The sequence below is a fragment of the Perca fluviatilis genome, chromosome 8, assembly GCF_010015445.1.
Source record: "Perca fluviatilis chromosome 8, GENO_Pfluv_1.0, whole genome shotgun sequence".
Lineage (NCBI taxonomy): Eukaryota > Metazoa > Chordata > Actinopteri > Perciformes > Percidae > Perca > Perca fluviatilis.
In genome coordinates this window covers 29,170,825-29,178,752 of record NC_053119.1, presented here as the reverse complement: position 1 = coordinate 29,178,752, position 7,928 = coordinate 29,170,825, and the positions used below count along the sequence as shown (strand labels likewise).

The following is a 7,928-nucleotide window of genomic DNA, read 5'->3' as shown; positions in this document are numbered from 1 at the left end:
ATACTGCGGTGAATCCGTGCGTAATGCTGCATGATGGCACTGCTGGCCCCGCAGGAGGACAGCAATGGAAGAATCAGGAGACTTCAGGGACCATGACGATGACTGGCTCATATGCCGATTTAAATTCCCTAATATAGCTGTAACAGTAATATAGCTGCGCTCTTGGATCTATGTACTGAATTGGGTCCAGTAGAGAGGGTAACGCGCCGGAACCGTGCCATCCAGGTCCTCGCCACTCTGGGTGAAACCGGCTGTTTCCAGAGGGAAATGTCAGACAGCTAAGTGTTTTTTTAAATAAATATTATATATAATCTTAAACTTCATCACTAAGGCTTGTTTGGATATAATATATAGTTCTGTTAAATCTTATTATATACGTCTGGTATATCGAAGCTGTCCCCGAGTGCCGTAATGCCTGCTGTTTTGGAAGATTTTATTAATAAAGGTAGTCTATGGATCCGGTTTCCCTACACTGTGCGACAACAGGCCGAAATTATAATTCAATTGGCAGCAATTCCCGAGCGTCTGATAGGTTTTTTTGTTTTTTTTCTCCGCCAGTCGTAATGATTTGGCATGATTCGGTGTAACAAAAGAACAACTGCAAGGGTCATTAACATACTTATCAGCATTCACGAGGTGAATTTTTTTTGGAACTATTTATGGTTAAAAATGGGCGTGTACAGGGCAGGATAAGAGGCTGATCCACGTACGCACACTTGTAGTCAATCTGTGATTTATAAAGGGAACATGCTTACAGGTGTGCGTACACACGGTTTTATAAATGTGACGTTTTTTCGTTACCAGTTTGGGCTTTTGGGCGCACGTACACTTATAGTAAGGATCCTACGCACAGTTTTATAAATGAGACCCCTGGTGCTTTGGTGACTGATTAGCTGGGTGGGGCCTAGTCACCTGCAGCCAATTACATAAGTCAGCTCAAATCAGACCAAGGCTAGTGTGCTTTTGGCTTCTGAGGAACTTACTACAGACAGCTAGATATTAAGATAAGTACTTTACTTTGCTTGGGTTCTGCTGCTTTTTCTGCTCTTTTATACTTCTCGTGTGTGTGTGTGTGTGTGTGTGTGTGTGTGTGTGTGTGTGTGTGTGTGTGTGTGTGTGTGTGTGTGTGTGTGTGTGTGTGTGTGTTGTGTGCGTGGTGTCAACGCCATGTGACTATGTCTAGTCAGTTAGCTCTCAGACTAACGTGTGGTTGACAAAGAAGGACACACTAGCTACTCCGCTAGCTGTGCTAGCTGTGTAGCTATTCGACATACGTGACTCGCTGTTGGCCAGCTGTTCACTTTGGGCGTGTGTGTGTGTGTGTGTGTGTGTGTGTGTGTGTGTGTGTGTGTGTGTGTGTGTGTGTGTGTGTGTGTGTGTGTGTGTGTGTGTGTGTGTGTGTGTGTGTGTGTGTGTGTGTGTGTGTGTGTGTGTGTGTGTGTGTGTGTGTGTGTGTGTGTGTGTGTGTGTGTGTGTGTGTGTGTGTGTGTGTGATAGAGGAAAGGAGAAAGAAAGGGACACACTTAGATATTAGTTATCAATAATGACCAGCCCTCTCAGTCACTCAGGTATGGACTAACGTGAAATTAGGGCAGACTTTGAGAATTGCGTCTCACTGAGGGGAACGTTCGTTATAACCACTCCGGTGTACTAACAGTTGATTTTCCCCGGAGATAACACGGCTCCGCCGGTCTACACAGACCGTCGCCTCGCGCCTGTGAACAGACGGACCGACGGAGATTATTATCTCGCAGAACAGTAACAAAAACTCCTCAGCAGTGGGAGAAGCAAAAATGTAGCATTTACAGCCTGAACAAGCTACATATTCAACACAACATGTCAACAATGCACCGTGATCAGAGTACATTCACAGAAATAGATTTGACTAAGCTGTTACAATCATAGATTAATAAATCAAACGTGCAGCAGTAGCGCTTATCAATCGATCACATTAATGGTAAACAAATGGCAACATTAGCCTTTACACATTAATACACATACTATGTTCTATCTCTGCCCAGAACACTAAGCCTTACTGTATGTAGTCCATCAGTCCGTAGGTTTCCACGAAACAACAGAACCGGTCCATGTCGCTCGTCAGCGGCCACGGAGAAACTTTCCCTCCAAAAAGGGCAGAAGGAGGGGAGCTGTTCCAGTCAACTTTTGAGAAGAAAACCTTGTTCCCTTCTCCTGCAGGTATGAAAACGCTGGTGTGTGTTTTCCAGGATTCACGATGGGGAAAAAGCTTAACATGGTTTAATGTATCTAAACAATGATCAATCATCACCAGATTTATCATGGTCATATCTTGTCATGAACACTTAAGCCTGTCAAAAAAACTAAATCGAAATCCAACGATTATAGAAGTTATTTCACGTTAATGTTTTCTTCATCATTGGCCCTATGGCGAGGAAAAAGCTTAACGTGGTTCAATGTACCTAAACAATGATCAATGATTACCAAATTTCTCTCTCATATTTCTCCTCATAAGCACTGAAAACTGTCAAAAACTCGAACCCAAAGTCCAATTATTATGGACGTTATCTGACATTAAGCATTTCTGCTTCATTAGAGCCTATTGTAAGGAAAAAGCTTAACGTGGTTTAATGTACCTAAACAACGATCAATCATCACCAAAATCCTCTCCTATATTGCGCATCATAACCACTTAAAACTGTCAAAAAATCTAACCCAAAGTCCAAATATTATGGACGTTATCTGACACTAAGCGTTACTACTCCATTAAGGGTATTGTAAGGAAAAAGCTTAACGTGAAAAAGCTTAACGTGGTTTAATGTACCTAAACAACGATCAATCATCACCAAAATCCTCTCCTATATTGCTCATCATAACCACTTAAAACTGTCAAAAAATCTAACCCAAAGTCCAAATATTATGGACGTTATCTGACACTAAGCATTGCTGCTCCATTAAGGGTATTGTAAGGAAAAAGCAGAGTAGCCCAGAGTCGTAGAAAGTGCTGGCTCCGCCTATCTAGAATGCCATTAGTGAATAGTTACTCCTCTAGTCAAAGCATACTGATGGGCCAATGAAAATGTGTATTGTTATTTAAAACTCGAATAACGGACTCTATGAACATCTGAACCCATGTGTTGTCCTTTGGGTCACAGGGACCCGTTCAGTTTATTTGACTTTTTGTATTGGCCTGGCGTTGTGCTTCGGGTCTCGAGGACCCATACGTTATTCCGTGGTATTTCCCTGCTACCGCGGCCCTGGCCTTCGGGTCTCGGGGACCCTGGCCAGGATTCCATGGTATTTTTCTGCTACCGCGGCTCTGGCCTTCGGGTCTCTCTGACCCATACGTTATTCCGTGGTATTTCTCTGCTACCGTGGCCCTGGCCTTCGGGTCTCTCTGACCCATACGGTATTCAATGGTATTTCTCTGCTACCGCGGCTCTGGCCTTCGGGTCTCTCTGACCCATATGGTATTCAATGGTATTTCTCTGCTACCGCGGCTCTGGCCTTCGGGTCTCTCTGACCCATACGGTATTCAATGGTATTTCTCTGCTACCGCGGCTCTGGCCTTCGGGTCTCTCTGACCCATACGGTATTCAATGGTATTTCTCTGCTACCGCGGCCTGGCCTTCGGGTCTCAGGGACCCGTGCATTATTCAATGGTATTTCTCTGCTACCGCGGCTCTGGCCTTCGGGTCTCAGGGACCCGTGCATTATTCAATGGTATTTCTCTGCTACCGCGGTTCTGGCCTTCGGGTCTCAGGGACCCATACGTTATTCGATGGTATTTCTCTGCTACCACGGCTCTGGCCTTCGGGTCTCAGGGACCCGTGCATTATTCAATGGTATTTCTCTGCTACCGCGGCCCTGGCCTTCGGGTCTCTGTGACCCGTGCATCATTCAATGGTATTTCTCTGCTACCGCGGCCCTGGCCTTCGGGTCTCTGTGACCCGTGCATTATTCTATGGTATTTCTCTGCTACCGCGGCCCTGGCCTTCGGGTCTCTATGACCCGTACATTATTCCGTCGTATTTCTCTACTACCGCAGCCCTGGCCTTCGGGTCTCTGTGACCCGTACGTTATTCAATGGTATTTCTCTACTACCGCGGCCCTGGCCTTCGGGTCTCGGGGACCCGTGAGTTATTCAATGGTATTCGGGGGACCCTGGCCTGGCTTGTAGTAGTAACACAGAAATGGTAAGGGAAAGGGGGAAAAGAAACAAACCTCATCCTCGTCCTACTAAACACTTTTATTACACACACACACACACACACACACACACACACACACACACACACACACACACACACACACACACACACACACACACATACACTGTTCACATTTGTCTTCTTGTTTTTGTCATCTTTGCTTCTTCTTCTTCTTCTTCTTCTTTTGGACCTTTGTACTCTTTGTACTCGGTTCAGCAGCCGGTTGTGATGCCGGAATGGACTCTAAATTGGAAGTTGCATCGGGTTCTCACCCTTGCGGCACGCAATGTCCCCCAAGTGGAAGAGGTAGAAGACACAGAAGAAGAAGAAGAAGAAGAAGAAGAAGAAGAAGAAGAAGAAGATGACCACAGCGACTCCGACGACCAACGGTCATCTGGCGGTTGTGCTTCAGAGGAGGACCGAGACAAACACGATGACGACGACGGAGAAAACAACTGCCGCGACGCCGACAACCACGACCATGACGCAGGAGAAGACGACTATGACGACGCCGACAACCGAGACGAACGAGGACAAGAACGAGAAAAGAACGAGGAGCAAACGCAGCAGCACCCCAAGATGGACGGCAAAGGGGAGAAGAAGAAGACAAAGAGGGCGAAGACGAGGACGAGCAGGATGAGGAGGAGAGCGAAAGGTTCGTGTCCAGAAACGGTGAAATTGAATGGTCCTCGACGACGTATCATCCCCGTCGACCTCGCCGCCACGGTGCCGAATTTGAAGAGGAGGAAGAGGACCAACAACGAGATGACGAACGAGAACAACATGACCAAGACGACGACGACGAACAGGCTCCAGATAGCCCGGGAGTACGTGGCCACACCCGTCCGCGACATACTCTCCACGTTTGACCTGTTGGTCACGCGGCGCATACTAGAGATCGTGGTGACCGCCACGAACCTCGAGGGCCTGAGGAAATGCGGCAACGACTGGAAAATGACGTCACGGAGCTGGGCGGCTACCTCGGGCTGCTGCTCCTCGCCGGCGCATACAGGTCCCAAAACGAGGCCCTGGAGAGCCTGTGGCACGAGGAGAGCGGCAGGGCCATTTTCCGCGCCACGATGTCACTCAAGCGGTTCCACGCGCTCTCCCGACTGCTGCGATTCAACGACCGCGAGACGAGAGGCGCCAGACGAGCCTCGGACAAACTGGCGGCCATACGAGACGTGTGGGACGCCTGGGTGCGGCGGCTGCCTCGCCTCTACAACCCGGGCCCCCATGTGACCGTGGACGAGCAGCTGGTTCCCTTTCGCGGTGTGTGTGTGTGTCTATGTGTGTGCATGTGTGTGTGTGTTTTTGTAACTTTTTCATCGTCACTCTTTTCCTCCCATGCTCATCGTTCTCCTCCTTGTCCGTTACGTCCACCAAGGTCGATGCTCCTTCCGCCAGTACATGCCCAGCAAGCCCGCCAGGTACGGATTCAAGGTGTGGGTGGCCTGCGATGCCGGCTCGAGCTACGCGTGGAACATGCAGGTCTAGACGGGCAAGTCTGTGAGCGGCGAGCCCGAGAGGAATCAGGGCCTGCGGGGTCCGCGCAACGTGACGTGTGACAACTTTTTCACCTCCTACGAGCTGGCTCGGCAGCTCCTCCACGAGGGGCGCCTCACCGTGGTGGGCACAATGCGCAAAAACAAGCCCGAGCTGCCGCGCGCCTTGCTCGACACCAAGGGCCGCGCGGTCTTCTCGTCCAGGTTCGCCTTCACGCCCACCGTCACTCTGGTGTCCTACGTGCCCAAGAGGAACAGGAACGTGGTGCTGCTGAGCACGCTGCACACGGGGGACGCGCGGGTCAGCGCCTCCAGGGCCGCCAAGCCCGACATCATCATGCACTACAACAGCACCAGGGGCGGCGTGGACAACCTGGACAAGCTTGTCGGCACGTACAGCTGCCGCAGGAAGACGGCGCGCTGGCCCTTCGCCCTGTTCCACAACATCCTCGACGTGTCCGCCTACAACGCCTTTGTGCTCTGGCAAGAGCTCAGGCCCAAGTGGCTGCGCGGCAAGCTCAACAGGCGCAGGGCCTTCCTCGAGCAGCAGGGCAGGGCGCTCGTCACTCCGCTCATCGAGAGATGCTCGCGTCTACCTCGCACGCAGGCATCCGCCGCGCTCGTCAAAGCCGTGGCGGCGAGGTCAGGCGCGCCGAAGTCAGGCGCTGGTGTCAGGCGAGCCCGACAAGACCAGCGAGGAGACGAGGAGGAGGAAGACGAGGAGGAGCAAGCGGAACCGAGAGCGGCGAGAGTGCCCAGCAAGCGAAAGAGGTGTCAGCTCTGTGCAAAGAAAAAGGACCGCAAGACACACACCGTGTGCGGTGGCTGCCAGAGATACATCTGCGGGAGCTGCACACGCCCCTACTGCGCGAACTGCGTGAGACAGTAGCCTCTTGACTCATGCGGCGGTTTGAGCTTCGTCTTTGACTTTACGCTGCACAAAAAAAAACAAAAAAAAACAGCGACATCAACTTTCCACATACAACAAGGGTCCCGGGGACCCGAGGGACACCAGCTGCCACGAGGCCAGTAGCGAGAGACAAAAATGCATGCCATTGACTAGGCGAGGGTCCCGGAGACCCCAAGGGCCAAGTAGTTGCCACCGCGGTAGTTGACGTGGCAAAGTGTTCAAATAGTAGGCCAGGGTCCCGGGGACCCGAAGGACGAGGCAAGCGTGTGACATGGAATAACATAGAATAAGTGAGGGTCCCTGGGACCCGAAGGACAGAGGCCGCGAGGCTAGTAGAAAATGCATAGAATCACAATAAGCCAGTGTCCCTGGGACCCGAAGGACGAGGCCGCAAGTTCACGTGACACGGAAGTTCCCGTGACACGAAGGACAATACAAGGGTTAAAGGTCCCATGGCATGGAAATTTCACTTTATGAGGCTTTTTAACATTAATATGCGTTCCCCCAGCCTGCCTATGGTCCCCATTTGGCTTGAAATGGTGATAGGTGTAAACCGAGCCCTGGGTATCCTGCTCTGCCTTTGAGAAAATGAAAGCTCAGATGAGCCGTTCTGGAATCTTGCTTGTTATGAGGTCATAATAGTCTTTATTGAAAAAAGAAACATTAAAAAACATAACGAACCTTTACTTTTATACTCCACAATTAAACCCCCGTACTGTACGTTTTGTACGGGGGTTTAATTAATAAAAAGTCATTAAAGTCATTGTCAAATTTGCAAACAAGTTCTTTTTTTATTTCTTTTTTTATCATATTACAATTCAGTACAGTATTTCAGTAAAATCTTTAGAACGGTCATGGCTTTCATGCAGAAAGAGTCCGAATTTATGTTGGGGGAAATAGAGGCCATTCTGTGCGATGCTGAGAAGCACAAAGGCAATATTTTGCACGAACCGCCCCTGGATCCCAAGGGGGGTGATGTGTACCTATATCGGAGTTTGAAGGGAGGTAGATTGGACATGGACTTTCGTTTTGACCAAATGTCATGGAAGCAGAAAGGGTCAAACTACCATAACATAAAAAAGTATGGTGGTAGAGTGCTGAAGCGGTACTTTCACATTAGGACAGCGGAGTTTAACAAGGGTTTGTCTGAATTCCGAAAAAATTTGTACTGTCTTCTGCAGCAAGGTGAAGATATTAATTTGGCAAATTTGTATCTGATCCATTATTTTGGAGATGTGTCCATCTATGTACCAAAGAAGCATGGTAATGCAAAGTCCGATCAGGTGTTCATTCCATCTAAAAAAAGAGGTATTTTCAGAAATCCTT

General features: G+C 49.3%; 1 pseudogene; it reads left to right on the top strand.

The window, feature by feature from the left end:
- Positions 1 to 2,087: 2,087 nt before the first annotated feature.
- Positions 2,088 to 6,581, top strand: LOC120564280 (annotated as a pseudogene).
- The last annotated feature ends 1,347 nt before the right edge of the window (positions 6,582 to 7,928 follow it).